The sequence below is a fragment of the Coloeus monedula genome (genome assembly GCF_965178545.1).
Source record: "Coloeus monedula genome assembly, contig: HAP1_SCAFFOLD_301, whole genome shotgun sequence".
In the NCBI taxonomy this organism is placed as follows: Eukaryota; Metazoa; Chordata; class Aves; order Passeriformes; family Corvidae; genus Coloeus; species Coloeus monedula.
In genome coordinates this window covers 95,285-123,192 of record NW_028120638.1, presented here as the reverse complement: position 1 = coordinate 123,192, position 27,908 = coordinate 95,285, and the positions used below count along the sequence as shown (strand labels likewise).

Here is a 27,908-nt window from a genome sequence, read left to right as displayed (position 1 = left end):
AAATAGGTTATATATAAATAGATAGCTATATGCCCTAATATATAATACATATTTATATTACAGAGTTATGTAAGGCATAAATATCTGCCCTACATATAACCAAAACCTCTAAATTACCCCCTGACCCCTGATGCTAGGAATGTAACATTTTTAGGGATCCTAAAATCAAACAGATGCAGGAAAATAAACCATGATTTTATGCCATTAATTCCAAGATGTTTTCCTGGATGTGTGCTGCTGCGTCTGTTTTTCTGTAAGATCTTGTGCCTTATCCCTGAAGTGCACTCAGAATTGTCAGGATCATGAAATCCATTTGGGATTTTACTGTTGCTGCAGTATCCAGTGAGATGAGTTTTTTCAAAATTATTTCTCTTGGACCGAGCACATCTCCTCAAGTTCCCTCTCACTTTCTGCATCCTGGAAATGCAAAAAGGGAAAAGATCAATGTACAGCTCAAGTGAAACAAATAAAAAACATCATTTCCCTTCTTTCTCTCCAACCCCAAATCAGTTTTTAAGCATATCATGGAATCCTGGAATGGTTTGGGTTGGAAGGAGTCTTGAAGCTCATCCAGTTCCACTCGCTTCCACTGGGCCAGGCTGCTCCAAGCCCCGTCCAAGCGTGAGTCTGAAAAACCCCAAACAAGTCCCAGATCTAGACAGCCCACTGGAAGAAAACCCAAAATTAATTAGAACAGCAGAGCCTGGCTTCAGTCTGGCACTTCTCCTTGACAGCACGCAGAGCTGGACGGAGTGGTCAGGGCACACTCGAGGGCAAACTGGGAGAAATCACGGCGGGGTCTGCCCTGGGATGGAGACCCAGCGCCGTCCCGCTCGCCCCCCCTCCGGCCCCAGGGTGGGTCGGTCCCCGCAGCGCGCGCCCCTTCGGCCGGGCTCGCCCACTCTCCGTGAAGAGGGGCGGGAGAGGGGGCTAAGCAGAAGCTGCGGAGACAGGATCCCCTCATGCCGCTTCTCACCGTTGAAGTCCCCGGTGTCGGCCACTACCGTGGTGTGGTGCTTGAGCTGGTCCAGCGCCGACTCCACCTTCTGCCGCTTCACGGGGGACACCGACACGTCCGCGGCTCCGGGGGACTCGCGCGCCCAGGAGGGACGGTACGTGCCCGAAGGGCACCGGCCCGCGCGCTCCCGCCGCCCGCCGCCAATCCCAGCCTGGCTGGGCGGCAGCGGCCAATCAGGAGCGCGGACAGGAGACGGACGAGGCCGGGAGGAGCCGAGGCGGGGCAGCGGGAGGGAGAGCGATTCTGATTGGCTGGTTCGTGAGGGCCGGGCGGGGGTTCGCCTTGGCGACCGTGACGCCGCCATCGTCCCCGACGGAGCGTATCGGGGGAGTCTCCTGGCCCCGAGATCTCTCGGGCCCGGAACCTCCTGTCCCCGGAGTCTCCGTGTCGCCAGAACCCCCGGCAGTCTTCCCCGCGGCCGACGGCGCCCGACCCGCCCCTGAGCCACCCGTCCCTCGTGGCCGCGCGGGGCCCGGGCGCGGCCGGTGCCGCAAGGTGGCGGCGGGCAGCCCCTGAGGGAGGCGGCCGTGAGGGAAGGCTCGGGGCCGCGTCGGTGGTGCCCCGCTGCAGGAGCTGAGCGCTCTGGGCTCCCTTCCCCGCCGTTGTGGCAAGGTTCGAAATGGCTTATCGAGTGCAGCTCCAGGCGCTGAGAGAGCCCTCGGCCCAGTAAGGCAGGTGTTTTGGGCTCGTGGTTCGCCTGAACTTTATTTAGGCTGTAAAAGAGGTGATCTTGTTAGTGTGGGCCCACTTGGAAATTGTACTCTCCAAAACATCTACAGAAGGAATTACCAGTTATTTCAGCTGGGTTATTTAATTGTTAAGGAAAAGAGAAGACAAACTTTTGCTTCTGGAAACAGGATGGCTCTTGGCTGGAAATGTTGGAGAATCCGTGTAACAGGCTCCTAGTCATGGGGTTATGCTGTTCCCTCTTTCTGTATGGTTCCACTTGGGACAGCTGCCACAGTCGTTCCCCTTCCAGAGAGGCAAGAATGTGCTTTTGTGCAGCCTTCTCATGCTTTGCCCCTATTCTTAAGACACAGCTATCCAGGCCGTAACATCCTTCCTGTTGAATGTCAGTCCCCAAACCCAAAAGGAAATGTGTGGTTTCAGACATTCTGCTGAGTTTCTGAGACTCTCAGTGACAAAGCATTATGAAAACCCAGTGAAAGAGACGGAGATGGAGTTATAACTTGACTATTTTAATAAATCTTGTACAGTGCATGGTTATATCATTGTCTCCTTCGCTCAGTTACATCAATGTACAGTACTTTATAGCAGTGTCTGCAGGCAGTACAAACAGAACAGATGCACAGCTCAGTCGCGTGGAAATTTGTAAAAGTGGCCTCTGCAATAAGGTCTACTGAGCTATTTGTTTTAGGAAGTGCTCCTGTGGCTCCCGGCTTTACAGAGCTGTCATGTACACTCCTGTTAAAATCCCAGATAACTGTAATTCCCTGTGATTTGCTTTCCTCTACACCCCAGGACTAGAAGATGGTGTGTTTCCTAGCTCAACATTCGTTTTTATTTTCATTTTAGAAACTTTTTCGCCTCCCGTGCTTGCCATCCTGCCTCCCATCTCCACCCTAATCCGGAGCCAGGGCTTCTCAGGAGGATTGTCCTCTTCATCCCTCCCTGACAAGGTGAGTGCCCTTCTCAGATCCTAGCAGGGCTGTGACTAAACCCAGGATCCTCCCCTGCCTGCACCCTAATTCTGCTGGTGAGAGCAGTGTCCTGTTTCAAATGAAGAAAACAGATTATCCATTGGAGACGCTTAAGAATGAAGCCAAAACTAAGGTGCACTGGTGTTCTCAGTTTTAGACATGAGCTCCCCAGATGCTGTTTTAAAGCTTTTTCCATTAAATGTGCAATGACAGGCACAAATTTGGACCAAGACTCAGCATGTGCTGAGAGAGAAAACCCAGCTGTCCCTGGGCTGTGGGCAGCTCTGGAGCTCTGTGTGCTTCACTGCTTTGCAATCAGATTGGTCTGTCAGTCAAACAGAGCTAGAAATGCAATGTGCCAAACTTGCTGTGGACAGGAACTACGCTGCTTGCTTGAGTTTTGAAATGGTGAGTAAATTTTGGAAGCATAATCACTTAATTCTGCTTCTAGGGAGAGGGATTTTCCTCACCCCTATTTACAGATTGCTATATACAAATGCACATAACTTTATGAAGGAAAACGGGAAGTAAAGAGCAACACCCTGTGCTAAATTAGAGGGGTTTTTTTCTTGTGGCCATTTAATTTGTGTTAAACCTGCCTTTCCCAGTGTGCTTTGGGGTTTCAGCTATTTGGGAATCATTTCAGCTGACTTTTTGCAGTGAAAATGTGAAGATGGGGACAAGTGACCAACACCCTGGGAAGGGCTGTGGGTGTGCCTGGGTCGGGAGCAAACGGTCAGGGCTTATCTTCTCCTGGTTTGAGGCCCGGTTTGGCAACACCACCACAACATTCCAGTGCAGGATCCGTGCCCCAGGGAAGGGCTGCACAGCTGCCCCGAGCCCCAGCCTCTGCATCAGCAGCGGTGGGCGGGTGGAACTCACCTATTTCCAGATTCAAATCCCTTTGTTTGTCACTCCTGCTCATTTCTAGGCACTGAAAGCTCATTTCAGCTGTTCAGAGATAGCACTAGCTGGTCCATGGATTTAAGGAAGCAGCCAGACTTTGGGAATGTGTGTTGCCATTCTAGCCTTGTCCAACGAGGGGGCACAGGGGGACAGGACAAGGACAGGCAGTTGTCACCGGCCCTGTGCTCGTGGGCTGCAGGGGACACCTGCACTGAGGAGGAAATGGAAATGGAAATAGAAAGGGTTAGGTTGCCCAGAGAGGTCATGACTCACCATTCCTGGAAGTGTCCGAGGCCAGGTTGGACAAGATTTGGAACAACTTGGGCTTGTGATAGGCATTCCTGCCCATGGCAGGGGGGTGGAATGGGATGAGCTTTAATGTCCTTTCCTTAAACCCAAACCATTGCAGGGTTCTAAAGCCTTATTCCTCTGGTCCAGGCTCCAAGCCTTGAGGCTGGCCTCTCTTGTGCTGTGTGCCACGCCTGCTCTGCCAGGGGAGAGTGGGGAGCAGGGGACAGCCCTCGGAGAAAAGCTTTGGGGGTCTTTTTTTTGCTTGAAGCCAGCCCTTGTACATCCAGCCCCGTGTGAATCCTGCTCTGATCGCATGCACGGAAAATTTCAGTATAAAATATATAGTTATAAAAAAAATACTTCATGCAAAATTAAAACACCTTTCCCAGTGGGACATGGTCTTATTGTCAACCCTTCCCAACAGTGTTCAAGGAATTGTCACTCTGATGGCAGCTGGACCCCAAGGGGAGCTCTGCTGCATCTGGCCTGGGCCAGGAATCATTGCTTTCATTCCCTTTTTTTCTGCACTACTTAGGGCTAAGAGCTGAAATAAAGCAGAGAGACTTTAATTTGCAGAATCAATCCTTTCCTGGCGGCGCTTCGTGATTTCTTGGAGCTCCGACTCCCCTCTGCTTTTCTGGAATGGAAACAAAATGGCAGTTTGGATTTGAACTTCAAGCTGCAGTTAAGTGACAGTATTTAATTAATGCTGTAAAAGTAGAGCTAGTTTCACAGAGATAAGTGATATCAGTAAAAAGCAGATTAATTAGTGGAAACAGGGGGATCTTACAGATTTGCTCAAAAGACACTTCGGAATTTTTACGTGTGTTTTATTGCTGGTGTAGGTTTGGTTGCATTTTTTTCCCCCACAATTGTATTTTTTAAAATGCCTGTTTAATGAGCTATCTGACGCTGCTGGTACAGCCCCCATTCCAGCAGGAATTATCCAGAAAAATGCTTCCCTCCAGCTGGTTTTTCTCCACTGTGATCTTGCTGTAGACTCTGTTTCCCTCATCACCGCACACCTTCTTCAGCTCCTCTCTGTTGAGGGAGAAGAGCTGAGCTCCGGTGAGGATGCCCAGGTGTTCCACGGTCCTGGGGAGACACAAAGTAGGGAGGTGACGATTGTGCTGCACGTGGCCTCGTGCCAGAGGTGAGGAGTTGGAGATGGGAGGCCAGGAGCTGCAGTGGGACCATATCACGGGGCCCTGGGGCTGTTCCAAGGTGGCAGCTGCAATTCCAGTAGCATTTCAGGCCTTGGATTTAGTTAGTTAACTGTTTATCTCCAAGAAAATATTTATACCAGAGAAAGGGAGTGACTTTGGGCTCTGAACATTCTGGTTATAGAGCCTGGATTGAACAGGGTTGAAATCTAATTTGCAACACAGGCTCTGTAAGTAAATCCAAGTGGCTTGTCCCAGGTGAGATGGTGCCGGTGGCCTCCCCTGCTCCTTCTCCAGGGAAGGACGAGCATTGCACGTGGCAATAGGGCAAATCTTACTCTTTGCTGAATGACTTGGCCTCCAGCCAGGCTTTGACTTCTTCAGTGCTGGATTCAAAGGTGAGGGGCACGAAAACTTGCTGAGGCTTTTCCACTTTGAAATTCCTGTGGGGAGGCTGAATTTTATTGTTTGTGATCTTCTTTAGCAGCTCGTCGTTCAGCTCATCCGTTTGGTGAATAAGTTCTGTAGAAACAAGTAGGGAATGAAATCAAGTCTTCAGTCAAAAATGCCATTAAATGTTTGTGGGGAAACTGTAAGGCAAATGGGGATGTGGCTCAACATTCTTATTTAAATTCAGCCCAGAAAAGTGATTCCCATTTTCCTGTGCCCCTGTGTTGCCATTTATTTTGCTCCCATCACCCCTTGGCTGTTGCCTGATGTGGAAGCACAGTTCTGTGAGAATCTACAATTGGAGGTTTGGAATTGAGACCTTTTCAGTCCTCTCTGCTGCTTCTAGTCACTAATTTGCTGATCGCAGAGCTCCAGGTTTTGCTCCGCAACAGAACAGAAGCGGCAGGAAGCACAAACTGGGAATGAGCAACACACTCATGATGGGATGAGCTTGAAGGTCCCTTCCAGCCCAGGGCATCCTGTGTTTCTGTGAAAACTCCAGTGACTCTTCATCCAGTATCGCTTTCCCCATGAAACTCCTGAAGACTGTGGAGAATAACTCAGTGATACGAACAGATTTGTGTCCTTGTATTGTGGGGCTTCCTGTCGTCCCAGAAGGGCTCCTGCTTCCAGGAGTGGACAGGGTGGGATAAGGGGTGAGGTGAGCAGGGCCCCTGATCTCTCTCCTGCTCTGTGAGCCCCACAGCATGTGCAGGGTGAGGGAGTGATGCGGATCTCCTGTTTGGCTGGGAATTCTGTGGAACCACATGAAGGAAGCGGCCAGGCGGGCACTGTGTGTGTGCCGGGAGATGAGCAAAAGGAAGTGAGAGAAAGGGATTGACCTGAGCTGTTCCTTAGACACACTTAAACATTTTGGAAGAGAAAGGAAACTCTCTCCTTGGGAGGAGGAGGAGGAAGTTAGAACTGGAGGAAGGAGGCATGGGGTGATCACTTATTGCCCTGCTCGGCCCGGGCCGCCCGAGAGCCCCGGCGGTGTCACAAGCCCCAGGGCTGCTCTCTTGGCTCTTGTCCTGCCTGGAATGGCCTCCAGACACAGTGCTGCTCCATTGCTGTGATCAGTAAAAGGTGCAGGGGAGCCCCTTGGGCAGGTCTGGTCCCCCGAGCGCCCAAACCCAGGGGAGCCCAGAGTGGGACACACACGTGCGTTCTTTGGCGTCCTGTGCAGAGTGGCGCGACAACATCTCACTGCCCCACTTATCCCCGGCGTAGCTGGCAGGCAGCTTGTGGGTTGGGCTGGATGGGCCATAGCCCCTGGGGCTCAGGTCTCCTTTGTAGCTCTGGTTAGACTGGTTAGAAAGGGAAAGAAAAGTAAGAATTTTTTTTGGTCGTTTTTAATTTTCTTAAGCTTTCTGCCTCACACCCACGGAGGGACAAACTGCCGTGTTCTCCTTGTGCTGATGTGGGGCTGGGGAGACCTCAGGTGGAGCTGCATGGAAGAAGTTAATTTCTGGGAATGAAGAACCCAAAGCAAAGTCTGAAGTTTGCGCAAGGGAATTCCTAGTTGTGCCAAACATGTTCGATCTCATTGGAAGGCAGAGCCTCACTGCTCCGTAGCTGGGATGTGAAGCGGGACCACTGCCAAGGGCCTGGAGCGGACTGGAAAGTTTTTTGACGTTTTGATTAAACTAGCAGGGATTTATCCAGAAGCCTGCTGGGCCGCCTTAGGCTTTGCCCAAACGCTGCAATACCAAAATGGGGAAGCAATTCCATGCTTCCCTAGGGTGTTTAGAACACTCCAGCTCCACGTTTCTGCAGTGCAAGTTGCAGTATTCAGTTAATTCTCACTTAGATGGTGTTTCCATCTGCCTCCACTCCAGTAACGTGTTCCTGGTGCTGAACTGAACTGGCTGAGGGAAGTGTCCATCTTTAATTTAACCCCCAAGAAAAATCTTGATGTGGAAAAATATGGAAAGCAGGAGGCTGGTGCACAAATAGGAAGGATAGGCCTTATTTGGGAAGACGATCGTAGCAAAATGTGAATTTTATCATAGGAGACTCAGGAATCTCCTGGCTTTGTCTACTTCTGAAGGTCTGTCCTGATTGGTGCATAGTATCCTAAGAAATCAGGGAGGTCTAATGACAACATTATTCCCAGAGGCAGATTGTGCCCTGCAGCTGATACCAGTCAGGTATTACCTGACTACAGACCTGTTTGAGCTCTTCCAGTTTCACCACATCCAGGATATTGTATGGAACATAACCGGCCTGCCCACTCCGGTTGAGCAACTTCCACCACTGCTTATTATCTTCCAACACCTGAGAGAGGGACAAAAATAAATCTGCTGTGGGAAAATGGGATTTCAGGCATAAACAACCAGGATATAGCGGGGCCGAACCATCCAAAAGGTGAAGTTGCCAGAAGGACATCACTGAGGCCAGGAGCTCTAATCAGATCTGTTGCTCTCAGATGCAATCCAGGACTGAAACTTTTCCTGGAAAGCATCAGAATTTATCGTAAGGATGAACAGGAGAGCACCTCTGCGTGCTGAAGAACTCATAGTTCCTACATAATGTCCCTGTTTCTCCAGACCTTTTTTTCCTAATGACTGAGTTTCTGATGTCTTTTTGCATTAAAATAAATAATTAAATAAATAAAAAGCCACATTTTGCAGAGAAACCTTTTCCTCAGGTCACAGATCAGTGTCAGCCCAAGTCACGTCCCACCTTGTCCAGCTGCCAACAGTGCTGCAGTAAGAGAAAGGTTATGAGAAAGGTGCTTTTCAGAGAAAACAAATCCTCGTGGAGGAGGAAGTGGTGATAAGGAACCGACCCAGCGGGGGATGAGCAGGGCTCTAGAGCGAGTTGTTGTCCTCCCTCCTCACTGTGGTTAAAATGGGACCGATGTCTTTGAGCTGAGGAAATGACACGACACAGCACAGGCAGCCTGCTCCAGCTTTGGGTTTGAGCAAAGCTTTGTGTCACTGCTGAGATACCACCAGGGAAAATGGAGTTGGTGCTTGTTGCTATCCCGAGCTCTCTCCTGCCCCTGGGGGACACACCTTTTCCAGGAACGGTCACGTACCTCCAGGATTTCATCCTTCAGCACCGAGAGCTCATTGGCGTTTCGCGCGGTGAAATCGTAGCGGATTTTGGCAAATCTCTTGGGCACAGCCACCCCCTGGGCCTCGAAATTCCTGCAGAAGAGAAGTGGCCTGAAGTTCATTAACCTGAGCTAGACTGTTGGAAGGACTCTGTGTGGAAGCTGGAATTGTATTAGAGGATCATCATAAACTAAAAATATATGTGACAATGTGGCCAGATTGCAATGAATCTAAAGACAGGACAGGGTTGGCTCGAGCTCACAGAGCTGCTGCCTCCAGTGTAAACTAACCGCCTCGTGAAAGCAAATGGTTTTTCACAGACATTATTCAAATAAAAGGGGAAAGGGGAAAAAAAACCCAACCAAGAAAAAAGGAAGGTTCCCATTAGCAAAAAAAGCCTACATGAAAAAGTGAGGTTGTGAGCTATGGCCGAAGGGCGGAGTTTGGTGCTGATTCTCAATCAATTCAGCAAATGACAGTGCATTGATGCAACTGTTTTTTTAGTCAAATTTAGTCCTGATTCTTCACAGTAATTTGCCTCAAGAAAATGAGCCCCATATCCTTTGGTGAGTTCCCTGTTGGCTGAGGCCCAGACCTTCAGGCCGTGACTTCTCAACATACTTGCAGTGAGACTGGCTCCCTCTTAATTGCTTCTTTTTGAAGTATGGTTTGTCACTATCATCCTGCTGAAGATGAACAGGGCTGGTGTCTCATCTTCATATATTCTTCCCCCTCGTCCCCTCTCCTTCTTTTCCCCTTTTTCACCTCTAAATAAATTTCTTCAAGGCGATTTAACCCTGGGATAGTCTAATCCACTTTAGTCCTTCGTGGTCCACCCTCAGATAGATGTGTTGGCACAGAAGAAGTAAGGGTGTTCTCTTAGGATCTGATACTGTAATAAAGGGAAGAGAAAGATGAAACAGGCATTTCATGTTTGTCTGTTTTCTCTCCATGTCATTTCGTGAACATGTACTCACACTTGGCCAAGAGTAGTGCATTCAGACACTGCATATGAGTGTTGAAGAGGGGACTGAGAAGGAAGAAGCTTAGTGTTCTGCAATAGGAATTATGCTTTGGGGATTTTACGAATTGTTTCCCTCTTTTTCACCATCATGCTCTTCTTGCACACTTCCTTGTCTTTTGCTATTGAGCGAAAGTCTGGAGGCTCAGAAAGCCCAAGTTTCATCTGAGAAAGATTTCCTGTGTCAGAGAGAACGGAAGGGATTCTGTTTCCATCCTTTCATGCCAGGAAGGATGAACTGCCTGTATCAGGAGGTGCCGAATTGGTTCTGGGTGCTGCTGTAGCTCACAGAATTGCAAGACCCAGTGCTGCAGGAGTTCAAATAACAGACCGGTGGAAAGGCTCAGGGGCCACAAGCTGTGCTGCATCTCTCATGGACTTGCAAGGAACCTCTCCTTTGGTGTCTGTGCAAGTGCTGGCTGATGTGGGCACTAGGATTGCTCTTTTAATCAGGCAGCTCCAGTACCTTTCAGAAAAGAATTTTCATGGCACATCATGAGCCATTAATCTCTTGACTAACCATAACATTTCCTTACTCCTTGGTTTTACAGCATTACTCAAACACTGACATTTGTCATTTCACCAGCCATCTCCCTTGACCTCTAGCATCAGGCACTTGCAGGGGGAAGGATCTGGTCTCACAAATATTTTCATACTCTGATCTCTGTGATTTATTAACCATGAAGTTTTGCCTTCAGAACTCAAGATGCCATTTCAAATAATTTCATGTGCAAAAGTCGAGTTATTGGGCAAAAGGGATCCTTGATAGCTGGGTACAAAGGACAGCAGGACTGCTGTTGCTGTTTTCTTTTCAACTACTGTGCTTGCTGTGTGACCTTGAGGAAATAGGTTCACTGCAGCTTTATGGTTCCGTTTTTGCATAGGGAAAATAAGGGCAGTGATAATTGCTTTCAGTTGTAAAACACTTCAAGATTTATGGAATATGAATGATTCTTACTAAGTGAAAAGTGTTGCAAAGCTGGCTTAGTTGCACACTGTGCTAACAAAATCCCATATCAGCCTATTGACCCCAGCCTGAAACACTCATTAAAGTTTATAGGACATTTTGGTGGATGAGTTGAGGCAGTTGTTCTGCTGGAAATATCATACTGAAAGCACTTTTAAATCCATCATCCGCTTTGACTTTTTTCTCTATTAAAACTAAACACAACTGCTTGCTCTTTCCAGTTTTCTTAGTTTAGTTTTTGATGGGTAAGTACTCACTGTTAACTCAGCTTGTACCCCCATGGCATCTGAGACATTACAGTTCATTTTAGTCATAGCATAAACACACAATAGCTGTTGTACTGAGACAAAAAGAGTTATAAAACATGTAAGATATCCAATGGACTGGTATTAACTATCAAGTTGCATGGTCACTTTTGAATGTCAAATGTTCTTTTTATGGATACTGCATTAATTTAATTTGTGCTTAAACGTTAGCTAGGCTAGACATTGGTGTCTGAAAAGTTTACATATTTTTCCAATGTCAAAATGTGTAAATTTAGTATTAAAGAAACAAAACATATTTACTTGTACTAGAGGAAAAATACTTTCGTAGCAAAGAAATTAACTGAGGTGCTCTTTAGAAATAGGTCTGGCTTGCTTACAGAATTGTTGCTTATGCAGTAAAGCAGATCTACAGATGTTTTCTTTTTTTCTTCCAGATAAAACTTGGATTGTTTGAAAAGTGGGGAGATATTTCACCATAGTACAAAAGAAGATACAGAAGAGGAGAGCCGAATGAGAGCTTTGCAAGTGCCACATGCCTGCAGCCTGCTGTCTTTAGCGATGCTGTTCCTTCCAGTCACTGGAACGTCAAAACAAAATATCCCAAGACTGAAGCTTTCCTATAAAAGTAAACTTTTCAGTAGTTTTTCTGATTCTGGCACTTTGGTTTCGATGTGATACTGCCAGCAGTTCTTTTTGTATTACTAACCAGGAAATACATAATAGAAGCCTTAAAGATGGATGAATTCTGCCTCGGGGCAGTATTAAAATCTGGGTTTTTTGTTGTGTCGGGGCACATGTTTCTGAAGTATAAATGTCTTTTAAAAGTATTATTTCTGTTTGCTCCAAGAGGATGTTAACAGACTATACATAAATTAGAGGGGAGTGGTCCTTGAAAGGCTCTGAGGTGCATTGGAGACATTCCTGTGTGGCTGGTGCGGATGATGTGACACATGGAGGACATTCACACCTTCCTACAGCATCAGAGAAAGTTGAGAGCGCTGACTCAAGTGTTTCAAGGGGACTGACATTTATTTTTGTAATAATTCTTTTTCTATCACTAAGTGGGTATGTTAAACTCTTCATATGTGGTTTTCTTTCTCCTTGCCTCTTTGGATCACAAAAGCGTGATTCTCTGCAGAATTTCTTAGTCTTGTGTGTAGTTCTTGTTAAGAATGGTACCGTCTGAGGGATTTCAACACAGACATATTTATGTATTAATGGCCAATTTTTTAAAGAAGGTGGATTTCTTTTTGCTTTGCATGTACAGTACACCTCCACAGGCACAGAGATGTGTCACTGACACTTCCTTCTTTAGTGAAAACAAATGCTCTCCAGTTAGTTATGTTTCAGCTATGTCAGCCCCTTGCCCTTAGGGGAGCTATTTCTGCTCTGTTTTTCAAACTTATGTCTTCCTATGCATTGCAGAGTTACACTCAGGATGGTGTGATGGGACAGGCTGTAGAGCCTTCATCGGGGCTTATGATATGTTTATCATGAGTTTAACACCCAGAGAAATGTATTGAGTAAGCAGAATGACATGCTATTTATTTACAAGCTTCTCTTTTGCTAGATTTGCATGCCACTGTGCATGCTATTCCACTGTGTATATAAATGTGTTTGGATGTGTTTGTGCGAGAGAGACAGAGGAAGCAAGATCAAGGGATCTTGACAACATTTTTATAAATTCAGGGAACAGTTGCACTCCCTGAAGCCAATGCATACAGAAACTGAAAGAGCTGACATGAGTTATGAAAGTTAGCAGTAAAACCCTCCTGACATACAGCCGGCCTTCTCACAGCTAGGCCTTTTGAGCTAATTCCCAAAAGCAGCATATACCATATGGCCATGGCATTTACTGTGGATTTGACACTCACGATTAGTGAATTCCTCTCAACTTCAAAAGCAGATAGCCTTTGGCAAAATCCTGATGGATGCCTTTGGCAGGTAAAGAGGGGGAGAAAGAAAAATTAGTGAGGTCAACACAGGGGAAAAAAAATGGCTGAAATCTTAGTTTAAAATAGTGGCAGAGACCTGCTGGGAACAGTTGGGAAAATGCCTGAGCTCGTTTAAAAAGACAGTGAGCAGATGATTGATATTTAGGCCCTGACCCAAACTTTCCTTAGCAACTTTATAAACCTTTCAGTTTGGCTTGAGGGATACCGTTTCCTGTCCAAACTTATTCACCTATATCCCTCTAGGGGGGGAAAATCAACAACAGATACAGATGCAAAACAGCACATAAATCTTAGTTTTGAGAGCTGTGATGGAACTGAAAAGTCAGAAGAAAGAGAATTACCAGAATTTATTGTGCCTTGTCTTACTTTCTTGGGGGGTTGGAAGGTGTATATTTTTCCACATGGAACAAGAAATAATTTAATGCTGTTTTTTCACATTTATGTATTGTAAATGATTCCAGTATGGCTTATCATAATTAAACTATATTTTGCGTGTTGACAACAGAATATCAGATGTACTGAATATTTAATATAGTTGTGAGAATTAAGTCCACCTTCCTCCCCCCAAATCTTTCAGACAAAACAATTCCAAGGTTTCTGAGAATAAGATGTAGGAGAAATGAACTGTTTTGCCAGTTCTCATAAAATTGTTAGTCATGTCACTGACAAGTCCTGGCATCTCTGTTCTTTGGAATTCATACTTGAACTATCATGAAGAGGAGAATACAGGGCTCTTTTCCTTCTTTATGGAAAACAGATGAGAACTGGCCACATCAGGCAGTTCCAAAAACCTGGTCACATGTGTCTTTGAAGGGAAGGTTTCATCTCCTTTCAGGTGCAATGTGCTTATGGCATAGCTCCATCTTCCCAGAAGAGCTGAGCATTTGCTGGGGCAGGAGAGCTGGAAGTAAGCGGGACTTTGCTCTGCAGTTACTGAAGCTTCCGGTTGCATCAATCAGTGGTGGATGGAGGAAGAGGGAGAGGGTAGGGTGGTTAAAGATGTGTCTATAACTGCAGGAGTGCTTCAATAAACCACAGCATGTCAAAGCTCCTTTGTGTTCAAACAGCAATTGAAATTTTAGACCTTCTCTGAATGGCAGTTATAGGTTTCCTTCTTCTCAAGGTTGTCATCTTAACGAATGGGAATCTGTGCAGGAAATGTTAAGATATTCCAGTGAGTGATGTTGGGATCAATGTAAAGTCATACAATGGATTTCCTTTATTGTTTGTCCCAGTCTAAAGATGTGTTCTAAAAAATTGTGCATGTATAAAACTAAAACTACACACAAATCAATTAAAATATGTTGTAGTACAGAATCAAAGTCATATATTTTCCACCTGTGTTAACCGAATACACTATGATCTTTAATCACATATCTCATCCTTTCACATTTTCCCTGATCCATTAGTTGAAAAATTCTCTTATTCACTCAGACTTAACGTTTAGATACTCGTTCATGTCATTACTATCCCAGAAATTGTCACTCCTCTTGTGATGTTTTTAGGGTGCTCTCACTGCATATACCTTACTTATTCTGTGTATCTTAGATACTTCTACAAGATTGAGGTGCTTTTACTATTACAGCTTTAATATTAGGAGAAGGTAACAAACTGTCTTCTAATAGAAGATTATGATCTTTAGAAAACCAGGGGATGATTTTGAGTAATATTCCATATTTTGACTCTCTTTGCCTAGTACTGCTTTCAGTCTAAGACCAACAGTGTGTATTTATCACTCATTTTCATGTAGCTGGAGATAACCTGTGACCTTCATCCAAACTGCAGAACTCCACAAGCACAGAAGTGATATTCAGCTTCCCTAAGCAGCACGTCCTTGTTGTCTGCTGCCTCATTTAACATCCTCATTTCAACCTCTAGAGCAGATGCAGAAGGTTTTCATATACCAGTCTAATTCATTAATGTCATTTTCAGGACAGCATCGGTTCTGTTACTAAAGAATGGAAGGCTCAGTGTCCTAATTCATGTATGTTTAATTCATACAGTGTAGACAGTCTTGTTTCTGTTTGATCTTCTGAGTAATAATTTTTCCTAATTCATTGGGAGGTCCTTCCATAAATATCGTGTGTGTGTCTTTTTAGATTTTACTTCATAGGGAGAAGTAAAGAATAGCCAGACCAGAAGGTTGATTGCCTTCTGAGAAAAAGAAGAAAAAAAAGCAAATTTTTCTCAGTTTGTGGCTATCCTAAAATTTTCCTGCCGAAAGAGAGAATCCTAATTGCAAATTTAACCCTATTGATTTGATTTACTTGGCTGCTTTTCATGGACATTTTAGTAAGTGTAGTCTGTGTTCTCAGTGAATGCATTTATATTACAAAAGTGTGCACCCTAGTTTCTTGGCTGGGGGGCATGCCCTAGCCCAGATTTGGACATTGTCACCAGTGACATCCACAAACATCTATCATTCCCGTGTGGGAATGTGGCCATTCCCCAGAGCAAGCCATGCTTACTGTGACAGCGGTGACTTGGTCAGAGGACCAGGAATCCTGCATTGTGACACAGTACAGAGGAATAAGCAGGACTGAAGGCAACGTTTGGCTTTTAAAGCAGGATTTACTTAGCACTGTTAAAAACGACTATGGTAGTAATTTACATCTAATAAACAAAAGCATTATTCTCAGCTGATTTGTTTTTCTCCATATAGAATGAATTAAGATGCAGTCTCATTCTCACTGAAGTAATGGCAAGAGTTTTTCCACTGAAGTAAATTGAAGCAAGATCAAATTCACGCTCCTCACTTTTTTCATCTTACCTAAGTAAACTAAAGACAGGTAGTTCTTTCTCCTCTGCTGAAGGATGACAGTGCTAAATCATCAGCTCCACATGGAAATTAGCCATGTTTAAGGATTGTTTAGTTTCACGCAGTGTTTTGCGCACAGGATTTTCTTCCCCCAGAGTGATCCATTCTTAAAACATGGTGAAAAAGCAAACAGAGAACATTTTGGTGCCAGGAATTCTTTTGAAAATTTGACTGGGTGAGTGCATTTCCTTAATGTTCAAAAATTATCCTTTGACCATGCTATTTAACAGTGTCAAGCATTCTGTTCTCTATATTGTTTTTGCTTTAAACCTGTTTCATTTTAGAACTGATGAGATGCTTAACTGTTGCATCAGAGCAGTTAGTTTGTTCAGTTTCAGTACAGCTGGCTTATTTCCATGTAATGCATCATTTACTTATACATATAAAACATAGTTAAAATTGTACAGCTCCATGAGCCTCACTTAAACTGTCTGTGGCACTGCAGTAATCCCAGTACCCTGACGGGGGTGTTGCACAGCTGTGACTGGTTGGAATGTGGTAAACTGGTGATGTGTAAGAGAGCCTAGAAGTGAGCTTGCATTTTGCAGCTGTGCTCGCTCTACTGGAAGAGGAAGTTAAACCAGAAAAAAACTGCTCTTGTGGCAATATCAGCATCTGTAAATCTGAATGCTTAATGAAAATCAAGGAAAATGTGCTGAGTGAGGAAGTGGTGCTTTTCCCTTGTTTGTCATTTAATTAATTTTTGGTGGTTTGTTATTTCTCAGAAAAATCTATCTCAGATTCCTCTGTGGAAAAACATGAAGTGTTTATGTGAGAGTGAAGATCCTAGTATTGGATGATTGTCTAGATATGCAAAAGACTTTGCCTGTTTTGTCTCAAAAATGCTTTCTGGAGGCAGTGATCATTGACACTTAAAATGTACCCTAGCTTGAAGATGGATGGGCACTGCTGTCCATGTGTATATGCTGTCGACTGAGTATAAACTTGAAGGCATTTATTACATCTTAGTAATGGGAAAAGCAGCAAATTTCTTACAGACATTTTTTTCCTTTTTTAAGCTAGTGAACTTGAAGGTCAGATTCAACTATATGTTGCATTTTCTGTCATATAATTATCATATCTATAATGTCCTGAAGAGCAGCCTCCAGTCAGTGACATCAACAGTTTACACAGCAGTTGAACTAAGAATAACCTTGGAGAACTGACCCATGTCAACCTCTTATGAGTGTAAACTCTAGTTCACAACAGTTTCTGTTTTTTCATGATCACAGAAGGGCCTCAGTTGGATAAAAGAAGAATTGTGTTCAAAAAATACAAAACTATTCTGCTGAATGTTCACTTTACTGTATCTCAGAAGAGGAGAGGAAACAAAACTGAAAGAGTAATACTTAATAAAGTATTTTTGCTCCCTTATAAAAAGAAGGACAGGACAACATCAAAAACAGCTTCCCTAGAAGAATGCAGGGAAGATACATGATAAGTGGCATCAGCTCGGAAGAGGGATCAAAACTCTTTCTTTGATTACTTTTACTAATGACATCTGTTTAAGCAAATCCAATTCAGAGCAGTTTCAGAAATCCCAAACTTGTTCTCTTTCTGAGCACTATTTGGAGGGCATGATCTGCCTGACATCAGTGTCTGTCTAGCAGTGGACATCTGTGGTCACTATGCAGGTGCTCGATTCACATCCTGTTTCCTTTTCCTCCCTCCCCATTTCTGCAGTTCCATTTATAGGTGAGTTCCCCAAAGAAGAGCTGAGGAACATAGGGGATGACTCTTCCGTACTCACAGTCCTTTGGAGATAAATACACAGAGATAGCAGAAAGAGTCAGAATTTCCTTTAATAAACCAGCGCAATATCAGACGGGAAGGGCCAGGAAGTGCTCCAAGAGCTAGAGCATTACACAGACGGGCTGGGAGGGCTGGGAATGTTCAGCCTGGAGAAGAGGAGGCTCTGGAGAGCCCTTAGAGCCTTTTCCAGTGCCTAAAGGCGCCCCAAGAGAGCTGGAGAGGGACTTGAAGAGCCTGGAGTGAAAGGACAAGGAGGAATGGCTTCCCGCTGCCAGAGGGTGGGTTTAGATGGGATATTGGGAAGAAATCCTTCCCTGTGAAGGTGCTGAGGCCCTGGCACAGGTTGCCCAGAGAAGCTGTGGCTGCCCCTGGATCCCTGGCAGTGTCCAAGGCCAGGCTGGACAGAGCTTGAAGCAACCTGGGATAGTGAAAGGTGTCTCTGGCCATGGCAGGGGGTTGGAACGGGATAATCTTTAAGGTCCCTTCCCACCCAATCCCTTCTGTGATTCCATGATTCCAGCATCTCTACACACATGGAGAGCCAAAGCGCAGTGCAGCATCTTTGGCACCTGATCCTTAAGGTCACTTTGCTGGGCTGATGTTGGGAAACAAGACCTATGGATGGACTGATGAAGTCAGTCAATATTTTTGCCTCCTGCGGTGGAAAACACCTGCGATTCCTTTCCTTGCAGAGCTGCTGGGGGTTAAACAGCAGACAGTGCTTATGGGAATAACCCCTCAGCTGATCTTTGTCTTCCCTTGGTGGTTATTAACAGTGGCAGGGAGTTGTCTCCAGGATGCCCAAACGTCCCAGTGTCACTGTACGTGTCCGTGTGCGTTCATGAGGTTCCGAGGTGGGAGCCAAAGCCCCGGGCGTGCGGATCCATTACCTATTTCCATGTGGAGTGATGTTCTGTTTGAAGGCATCCCCGACCTGTGTCTGCTCAGCCGTCTGGCCACGCTTGAGTGAGGAGTTCCAGTAAGGATATCCATTGGCTGAGGAGAGCTGGAAAGGCAGACATGGAGTCAGTGTTACCAGGAAAGGGGAAAGCTGATCGGAGAAAAGGAGAGGGATAGTGGTAGATGAGTCATGGTCTGGCAGATTTTGGTCAAGGTGTTCTCCAGGGAAGCCTGTGTCCCTGGAGCTCAGTTACGCTGTAGGGTGCTGTTGCCTTGGATTGGGAGAGGCTCATTATTGCTGCCCTTTTCCAGCCTCATTTGCTTTCTGTATTTAACTGGGGCAACCAGATCCAACTGAGTTTTGAGCCAACTACTTGTTGCATGCCACCACTACCCCTGCAGCTCCATTTCTCCGGAAAAGGGGGAGGGAGAGTGAAGAGACAGGGACACAGGACTAACCTTCCTCTTGCAAGTGTCCAATGTCTATTTCCCAGGGAGCTCCACGGAAGATTTCTGTGGGTGGTTCCCAGCCGTTGTGGAATTTGGGGATGTAGGTGGGGATGTTCGTGTCTCGGGGCCACTCGGCTCTAGGACAGAAAATGGGAATATGAGGTGACATTCACGAAGAATGTGTCTTTCAGGGCATCCCCTGAAAGAAGAAGCAGGAGCATCAGGGAATCCAAGCATCCCATCTGCGTGGGGAGCCTGGGGAGATGGCAGCTCTGTCCTTACCTGGATCTGGTCCATGTCTCCCCCAGGGAATCCCAGAGGTTTATCTTTTTGGGTGTCAGGTGTCCTCTCAGGAAATCAGTGGTGTCTTTAGAAAGCAGTGGGCTGAGGACAGACGGGGCCAGCTCGGGGCCACCGCAGCTGTTGATGATCTGGGTCGGTCACACACAAACCACACAAAGAGGAGAGAACTTGCAGGAAACGGTCAAAATGTCAAACCAGGGACACACAGATGAGCAGGAAGCGAAGACAAAGCTGATCAGCACAGTCACTGCAAGAAACATCAACCTAAGTCTTTGAAGGAGACTGGACAGTTCAAGGGAACATGAGAATTTTTTGGATTGGAGTCAAAGGAAGAGCTGATCTACAAATGAGCTGTTGTTACAGACGAGTGAAGTGTCAGAAGCTGACACTTCAAAAAATGGAAAGTATCTTGCTATTCCTTTGTGGCTCCTTTTCCAAGTTGGTATTTCTGCTTCCAAGCATTTTCAGTGCAAATACTGAGCCGTATTTGCCTGAAGGTGAGACCAGACAGATTCCCAGTGGGGATTCCAGCTGGCTGCCCCTTTTGTTCACAGTAATGCCTTATTGACCCGGTGGAAGGATTCATATTTGCTGGGATTCCTGTATTTACTTCAAGCTTCAAACCGGATCAGAGGCCAGGAACAACCGGCATCACTTCTGGAAGTTCCTGAGAAAGCTGTGGCCAGGTATGAGCAGTTTTCCAACCCTGTTGCACAATCTATCTACTTGTAAGTGTGAACTAGAAATAAAAGGAGTTCCCGGTGAGACCTGGGAATAAGATTTACCAGTTCCAGCGGCCTGAAGAGGAAATGCACCAACTCTGAAGCACGGGGGTTTTGGATGTGCTTCCTTAGTTTGGCCTGAAAAGAGAACGTAAACACAGTTTAACCCTAACCTGAGTGTGCCTTCTCTTTTCTGTCACATGGGGTGAGTGTTGTGGACTGATGAGAAGAGTAAGGGATGGAGGAGTAGGAATCATTCATTTTTATTTTGTGTCCATTTCTAATTCCCAGTGAATTTCAGGCGGGGGGGAATACCCTCTCTGTTAAATCAGTGCCTTTAAAGCTAATTTGAACAGACACAGAAGACCTTGGCTTATTTTGAAAGTCCTAGTGAGGAAGGGCCAGGATTGCTGGTGCTTCTGCCTCTTGCAGGGTTGAGAATCCCACTAGTTCCATGGATGAAAACAACAGGATAGGTGTTCTGAGGGTCCCCTGGCAAACTGCTGACAAGGGAAAGTCTCCACCAAGGTCTTGCCTGGGGCACCCGGAGCTGCCCTGGCCACTGAAAGGCTCCAAATCCAGTGGTATTTGAGGTGAGCTGTGGCAGAATGGAGGAGCAAACACTTGGGATTGATTTACTGCAAGAACTGGGTTTCAGTAACAGCAATCAGCTGAGCTGTGGTGAGAAACCTCTCCAGTTTGTGCTCCCATTCAGCTCCTTCTCCTGTCCTGGACTCCTGGCACTGTTGCCATGGGAGACAGGCTCCCCGCTCCTACCGAAATGCAAAGCATTTGAAATGCCGGAGATGAAACATTAATGTGGAGTGGGAAACAACTGCTGGCAGCAGGGTGACCCAATGAACGGGCACTTCCCAGGGACTCGGCAGCCCCATGGTGAGGAACGTGGCAGGACCCCACCACAGTGTCCCAGCTCTGCTGCGTGCTCCACCCTGGGCTCTTGCCAGGAGATCAGCTGCTCCTTCTGATCCTGAGCAGGCACAAATTAGCCATATTTGCTTCTCAAAGAAAAGGCTGGAGCTTGGTATCCTGCTTTAAGGTTGTTTACAGTCTCTTGGTTTTCCTTATTAATAACTGCCCAGGAAGGAGCTTGTAGGATGTGTTCGCTGGACAAGTTTGGTCACAACTGACAGAATTCCTGCTGCAGTGGTGAGGCAGGGACTGAGCCTGGTTCACTGTCCCCAGAGCTCAGGTAGTACAGGACAGTCAGGCCAGTAAAGCCCCTGCTCAGGGCTGGGAACGAGATCCTGGCCAGCTTTCCCTCTCTGCCCCTCTCTGCAGTCCTGCTGGCCTATGTCATGCCCTGGGGCCACTCTGCCGTTGCTCAAATGGCCAAAATCCACTCATCCAGGAGTGGGAAAGGGAGGGAGGGCACAGGAATTCATCTTCGGTGGTGAGGCCTGGAAATTTTCAAGGCAACAAATTGATCTTTGGATAATTACAGCAGAGCAGAGAACACGGTGCCATGGGCTCTGGCAGGGCTGTGCTCAGCTCTTTGTTCTCTCCCAGGTCCAAAAGTGTGACCAGTTCCAGCAGCAGCAGCAGCAGTGACAGCTCAGCCAGCGACTCCTCTGACAGCCAGGACTCCTCTACCTCCTCCGAGGACAGTGACAGTGAGGACAGCTCCTCCTCTGTTGAGAGTCTTTCTGAAGAATGGCTAAAAAGCAAAGGTCATGATAACACAGCAGGCTTAGTAAAGATGCAGACACTGAGTCCTTGAGCAAGAGGTTGCATAGATAACAGAATGTGCATTCAGATAAGTAAGAAGACAGAAACCATACGGAAGAGGAAGATAAGACCACCGTGTTTGCAGATCCCACGGAATAGCTCCCACCAATGAGGAGCTCGACTTTTGCAATATGTATGAGCTAATTAAAGGTACTATAAGTAAGTGTAGTTTTGAAAAATAAATCGAGACTTGCTGAACATGATGCCTTGAGTGCTTGTCTCCCGCGACTCCACCCAACACTCCTCCTCCTCCCCCTCCTCCTCCTCCAGCAGCTCTTCCTCCTCCTCCGACTTCGACTCGGATCCGAGCTCCTCCAGCAGCAGCAGCAGCAGCAGCTCTGAGGATGAGCCCCCAAAGAAGAAGAAGAAGAAATAGCTGGGGAGCTGCAGGACTGGTGTGGAGTGGGGGACAAGCCCCTCCCAGGGGCTGGAGCACACGGCTGCCAAACATTCAATGGTCAACATTTCTACTGCTCACACTTTCCAAGTGTTTTGCCTAGTTGTTCCTAGGACATGGAAGGTATTAAATGGCTTCCTGAGACGTACTGAGAGAGTATTTTTGTGCTTTATCCTTTTATGGAAGATTTTACTTTTTTAGTTCCAAGAAAAATTAAAAAAAAATCTATCATCAGATTCGTTTCCATGAGCTGAAGTCCAGTAACCTGGATGCTTACATGCTGGAAAGCAAAAGCTTTTTATTGCAGGTTATGTTGTGCATCGTGTGCTGTTCCTCTGTTAATGACAGCTTCACTTCCATTGAGAAAATCCTCTCCAACTGTTAAAAGCAGAAGTTTTTCAGCGCTGCTGTGGAGCTGTGGCATAGTTGAAGCTGAATGCACAACGTGTCCCACACAGAGCCTCCCATCTCATCAGCTGGTGCCAAATGGATTCTGTGCTGCTGAGCTTGTGTTCCAATGGCTTTTCCTGATGCTTCCAGGTCCAGTCTTAAGTGCACCATCCAGCTGAGCTGTGTTGGTTTGTTACTGATCAATGGAGTTTGTTACTGATCAATGGAGTGCCCGCAGGCTCTGGGCTTTTCACTCCCCTGTGGCCTTGGCTCGTGCGTTGGAAGTGTTTGCTGAGACACAGAGTGTTGGTGGTGGGAAGCAGCAGCTCAGTGACTTGGGGCTGCTGCTGCTTTAGGAGTTTCATCTTTGTGCCTTTTTTTGTCAATTCGGTGTGCCCCAGTGAGACAAGGGCTGCAGTGGGTGTTCTGCAGAGCTCCAGCTCAATATTGCCACGCAGCAAAAGCAGAGAAATAATAACAGCCACAACTGGGCACTGTTCTCACTGGATGCTCAGTAAAAAAGAGACTCCTTGAAATAAAGGGCTCAAAGGAAAGTGTTTCCCTTTGCATGTGTGAAATGCAGGATTGCCGAGTGACAGTCTGCAGAAATTCAGTCATTCTTTGTTTGTGGGAACTGCCCTGGAGAAGGAAGTGAATGCAAAAGCCCCACAAGCCCTACAAAAGCAGATGCAGACAGGCTGCAGAGCAGGGATTGCTGGATGCAGAGTGGGAATTCGTTGTTCTTCTGGTGCATTGAAGCAGTTGCCATTAGGATTTTATTTGGTGATGCAGTCTCCTGAATTTCTTCTTGTCGGAGTGCCCTTTGTGGGGAGGGGGCATCACTTGTGGAAGAATTCTCAAGTATCTTGGTTTAGGTAGAATACAGTAACTAAAGTATTTTTAATAATTTTTATGGAAAAAGTAGTGCGTAGACTTCCTTTGGAATAAACTGTACTTCTTTAAATGTTTGTGCGTGTGTGTCTGTGAGCACTCCTGTGTTTTACAGAACACGCTGCAGACTGTAAATAAAACTACCAGAAAGGTGTTGAAGTCTTGTGGACTGAATGTACCATTTAATGGGAAAGGGAATAAATTATTAAGCAGCAGTTGCTAAGTGGATGCTTCCTGCAAATATCTGAAATCTTTGTGGTGTTTGTGTGCAGGTTTCAGCTGGAGTTGCCCTGGCATTGCCTCCCAGAGGGGCAGGATTGCTCCCCAGGAAGTTCTCCAGCCAGAAGTCCCTCTGGATCCAGATTATTTTTAAAAAAAAGTTTAGTTTGTCTTGGCTTTTTCTTTTTTTCCTGCCCTTTCTGGTTTGTCTCTCCCTGTTCTTCTTTTACAGAGGAACCCCTCCCCAGCCCGGCCAGAGCCGCAGCCTCCTTCATGTGCCGCTGCCTCACTCGCTGCTGCTGGTGCTGGCTCAGGAATGTGCTCAAAGCCCGGCTAAGCAGGAATTGTTCCGGGCCTGCTCTGTTGAATCGCTGCCGCCGCGAGCAAAGCTGCCCCTGCTCCTTGAGGGGAGCGCTCGCTGCAGCCCGGCAGGAAAAGAGCCCAGGAAAAGCCGCGCCCTTTGCAGGAGAAGCGCTGGGAGCAGAGGGGAGAGCGGGAAAAGGCAGCGAGAGCAGCTGGGCGGGCGGGGCGGCATCAGCGCTGATCCCTCCGCGGGCAGGAGCGCATCACAAATAGTCCCTCCGGCGGATCACTCCGCGGGCGGGCGCCATCACCGCTAATACAAGTATTTATAAATTCAAAAGAACTCATTAACACAGAAGAAAGCAAGTATGCTTCATGCTGGGTGGGAAACATAGGGTCTAAGGGATAAGAATTTTAAAGTTGTTGATTTTTTTTTTTTTTTTTATTTTATGAGAGAACTACATATCCCATGGCACCCACAGAGTTCAGGACGGGTAGAGAGGATGAAACAAACTTTAAAGAGAACCTTAACTGAATTAATAATTGAAACTCAAATGTCATGGGGTATGTAGTTCTCTCATAAAATTAAAAAAAATTAATATAAAATAAACAACTTTAAAATTCTTATTTTATTATTATTCCATGTTCTTCTCCCCCTCCTGGATGAGGAATAGGGGTCGGTATTTGCGGCTGTGCACTGTAAGGAAATAAACGAGGAGTGGCTGAACCTGCCATCGCAGGTGGCTGTGATCTGGCCACTGGAGGAGAGGGTGCAGTGGATCTGGGTAGGGTACTGCCAGCATGCGGGATGGGTGAGGGGTGGGGACCCAGTGCTGCAACCTCTGGAGGCAGATAATCTGCACGTTCTCTGAGTCGGAAATAAAGGTGACGAACAAAGTCATCCGAAAGCTGAAAGCGACGGTGGAAAAATGAGGGATCAGATGCCTGTTGTGGATTTCGAAGCTGTGAAGAAGGCATATGAGAAGTTGGAGTTGTATTGGTTGTTGTAAAAAAAGGAGATGAAGCTTGGGAAGATAGAGGAATGCTTTCTGAAGCTGTGCTGGTCACTATATCCTTCTCACTGAAGTGTTGAGCAGGCATTTGAGGATGAAAAAGTCCCATAAAATCAGCTGAATGTCCCTGAGAAGTTCGAGAAGAATGTGCATGAAATGGAATGTCTCGATGCGAGACGTCACTATTAATAACACGTGCTTGGTCCTGTTGTGATGGAAGAGGTGTCCACGTATAGTTGAGAAAGTCCTCTTTCTGTTCTGGAGATAAAATCGTATTTGTTTCGCTGAAATGGCACGGGAAACATGGTTCAGCATCGTGTGATTGTTGTGATAATCCTCTGAGTGGTGTTATCAGAGTGATGATAGGGGGTACATGCCGTGGTGACACGGCAGCTGTTGAAATGTCTCTGCTGTGTGTCCACGGCTGTGGCTGCGGTGCAGACGGGGGCTGTGTGGACACAGAGCTGGTAGGAGGTGTAGCTGCCGAAAGCTCCTAGGATGGAACTGCAGTAGCCGAACGAATTGCACTGCTGGCTGGAGGTGCTGTGCTTATCGGTCGTATCGGCGTGGCAGCTGAAGCGTCCGTGTGTGGCTGGAGGTGCCGGGCGGGCGGCCGGGACCGTGGGCGGGACCGGGCTGGCCTGGGAAGCGCTGGTGCCGGGCAGCGGGGCCGTGGCTGGGCTGGCAGCGGGGGCGGGGCTGGGCTGGAAGCGGGGCCGGGGCGGGGCTGGCAGCGGGGCCGGGGCTGGGCTGGAAGCGGGGGCGGGGCTGGAAGCGGGAGCGGGGCGGGGCTGGAAGCGGGGCCGGGGCTGGGCTGGAAGCGGGGCCGGGGCTGGGCTGGAAGCGGGGGCGGGGCGGGGCTGGAAGCGGGGCCGGGGCTGGGCTGGCAGCGGGGCCGGGGCTGGGCTGGCAGCGGGGGCGGGGCTGACGTCCCGGGCAGGGCCGGGGCCGGGCCAGGAGCCGCTCGAGCCGCGAGCGGCGTTGCCGGGGTAACCGGCACTGAGGAGGGGCGGCCGATGCCGCGCCGCGCAGGCGTGGAAGCGAGGGCTCCCGAAGGCGGAAGTAAGGCCGGGATGGAAGCGGCGGGAGTGATGACGTCACAGCAGGCGCCGCCGTTCAAACGCGGAAGCGGCCGCGAACCCGGGCCGCGTGGGGATAGCGGGAGGGCCCGATGGAAGCTCCGGGACCGCCCCTGGCCGCGCGCATGGCTCATCTGATGGGAGGACCCCAGGCTCGGGAGGTAGGGACCTGCCTCTGCCTTGCGCCGTAACAGATGGATCGGGCGAGATGAAAACCGAGAAATATTCTCGGCACTCTCGGTTCCTACACTCAGGTGTATTCCTAGTTCCTGACATTCCTTTAAAACTACCGAATTCTTCTCTCAGGTCCCTGGCAAATGGGGCTTTGCAGCCTGGGGGAGTTCTTGCAAAACGGGGTCTAGTGAAGCGCTCTGCAGGAGTGGTTGTGCACCTGAGCGGTCATTAATTGTCTCCTCTAATGAGGGAAACGTGATTAAACTCCCGGTGCTGTGCTGCTGTTGTGTGTCGGCCTCGAGGTGTGAGACAGTCCCTGTGTCACACTGGAGTTGCTTAGTGGCTGGACTGGGACTGGGACAGGTCTTGTTGGTCAGGAACAAAAGGGAAAATTTATCTTTTGGCTTGCTTAATATCTTGGCTTTATTAATGTATCAATGTCAATTGTTGTCATTTGCTGCCTCCTGCACAGTGTGTTTGCAGCTCTGTGTGAGAGCAGACTCTCCCCTGTTGGGGAGTGAGACAATCCTGGAATATCCTGAGCTGGAAGGGGCCCACAGGGATCACCCAGTCCCACCCCCGTCCCTGCCCAGAGCCCCCAACAGCCCCAGCCTGGGCATCCCTGGCATCGCTGTCCAAACGCTCCTGGAGCTCTGGCAGCCTCGGGGCCGTGCCCATTCCCTGGGGAGCCTGGGCAGTGCCCAGCAGCCTCTGGGGGAAGAGCCTTTCCCTGATCTCAGCCTGAGCCTGCCCTGGCCCAGCTCCAGCTGCTCCCTGGGTCCTGTCTGTGTCCCAGGGAGCGGAGATCAGAGCTGTAGCCCCCGATGTGTTCTGACCTCACACTTCTCTACCAGAACAAACCCAGTGCCCTCAGCAGCTCTTTCATGGTCCTTCCACACCCTTCCCCATCCCCATGTCCCTTCTTTGGATGCTGTCAGCTTTGTATCTTTTGTATACTGTGGCGCCCAAAAGTGCCCCCAGGACTCCAGTACAGTTTAACAGCAATGAAAGGAAACAGTGGATTTCAACTTTGATCTCAAAAGCTGTCTCAGGCCCCTGATACTGCCTCGAAATGTCTTTGCAGTTCTTGCTTTATGACTTGTGTCAAACACGGAGAGAGTGAGACTGAGCCCCGGGGTCAGGTTCTGTGTGAGAAGCCACACAGCAAGCCAGAAATCTTTGCTCCAGATCACCAGAAATTTACAGTATTGAGGGTGGAAATACTGAGAGTTGAGTCTTGGGAGCTGAGCCAGGAAAGCAGCACCTCTGCCATGGGCAGATTTGGCACGTGGAGAGAGCTTGAGCAGCTTGCAAGAGGTCCCAGCAATGTGTGTGTGGAGCTGGGAGGAGCATGAGTTGCAGTGTCGTGTTTGGAGTCCCCCTGGGTGAGGATGTAGGAATAGACTGGAGTTTTTGGTGACTGAGGTTTCTTTTCTGTGGCAATAATTGTTCTTGGCCACATCATTTTGGTTTGTTACTCGCCTGTGGTTTGTTCTACAGGCCTGTTTCCTTTCTCTCCTACTATGGTGTCTCAGTTATCTTCAGCAGAGGCTCAGCAATAACTAAACTTGAGCTTAGATACTTAAACTTCAGTTCAGAGTAGATACATGGAAGAAATCCTTCCCTGTGAGGGTGGGCAGGCCCTGGCACAGGGTGCCCAGAGAGCTGTGGCTGCCCCTGGATCCCTGGCAGTGTCCAAGGCCAGGCTGGACACTGGGGCTTGGAGCAGCCTGGGACAGTGGAAGGTGTCCCTGCCCTTGGCAGGGGTGGCACTGGATGGGCTTTAAGGTCCCTTCCCACCAAGGCCTCGTCTTCCTTTGCCTTCAGTGTCTGCCTCAGAGTTTGTACCCAAACCAAAGTGAGGTTGGTGTCATCTTCTCTAAACTGGGAGAACAGATCACTCCAAGCTGTGGGGAGATGGAGAGGCTGTAGGATGGAGAGGGTGCAGCCCTGCAGACGCCGAGCTGTGGGGTTGCTGCTTTCAACAGCCT

At 47.7% G+C, this 27,908-nt stretch overlaps 1 pseudogene across 1 annotated transcript in view; it reads right to left on the bottom strand.

Annotated features, from left to right (window-relative positions):
• Positions 1–4,441: 4,441 nt before the first annotated feature.
• LOC309585773 (epidermal growth factor receptor kinase substrate 8-like protein 2) overlaps positions 4,442–27,908 on the bottom strand; it is a 107,824-nt pseudogene continuing 84,357 nt past the window's right edge. The window contains exons 2-11 of the transcript in view: positions 19,769–19,843; positions 18,963–19,111; positions 18,691–18,817; positions 18,221–18,336; positions 8,533–8,644; positions 7,647–7,766; positions 6,649–6,796; positions 5,378–5,561; positions 4,839–4,971; positions 4,442–4,513 (exon numbers count right to left, since the gene is read on the bottom strand). The product of the transcript in view is annotated as an epidermal growth factor receptor kinase substrate 8-like protein 2 (transcript). The remainder of the gene's footprint in view (positions 4,514–4,838; positions 4,972–5,377; positions 5,562–6,648; positions 6,797–7,646; positions 7,767–8,532; positions 8,645–18,220; positions 18,337–18,690; positions 18,818–18,962; positions 19,112–19,768; positions 19,844–27,908) is intronic.